This window comes from Penaeus monodon, chromosome 32, assembly GCF_015228065.2.
Source record: "Penaeus monodon isolate SGIC_2016 chromosome 32, NSTDA_Pmon_1, whole genome shotgun sequence".
NCBI lineage: Eukaryota > Metazoa > Arthropoda > Malacostraca > Decapoda > Penaeidae > Penaeus > Penaeus monodon.
This window is the reverse complement of record NC_051417.1, coordinates 32,091,759-32,092,054: the sequence shown is the minus strand read 5'-3', so window position 1 is coordinate 32,092,054 and position 296 is coordinate 32,091,759. Positions and strand designations below refer to the sequence as shown.

The window sequence follows — 296 nt, the reverse complement described above, 5'->3', positions numbered from 1 at the left end:
GCGTTGGCACCACATACCGCCAAAAGAAAAAAAACATGAATAAAAAAGTCATTTCATTGTTAGTTTCAAATCTCTTCTCTTGGGTATTACTTATTATGCGGAAATCTACAGGAAAAAACTTCTTTGTTTATGATCACAAAAGGCAGTAACAATAACAAAAAAATCAAAATGGTAAATAAGATATGAAAAAATTAGTAAGTCGGCTAACAGTCAAACAGCTTAGTTGTCAGGGATATTTAGAAGCAAAAAACTTCAGGCGCTGTCATCAGCAAACGCTACTAATTATCACCCATTTT

At 32.8% G+C, this 296-nt stretch overlaps 1 protein-coding gene across 1 annotated transcript in view; it reads left to right on the top strand.

The window, feature by feature from the left end:
• LOC119593641 (relaxin receptor 1-like) overlaps positions 1-296 on the top strand; it is a gene marked incomplete in the record, with an annotated part of 42,684 nt that overhangs the window by 37,974 nt on the left and 4,414 nt on the right.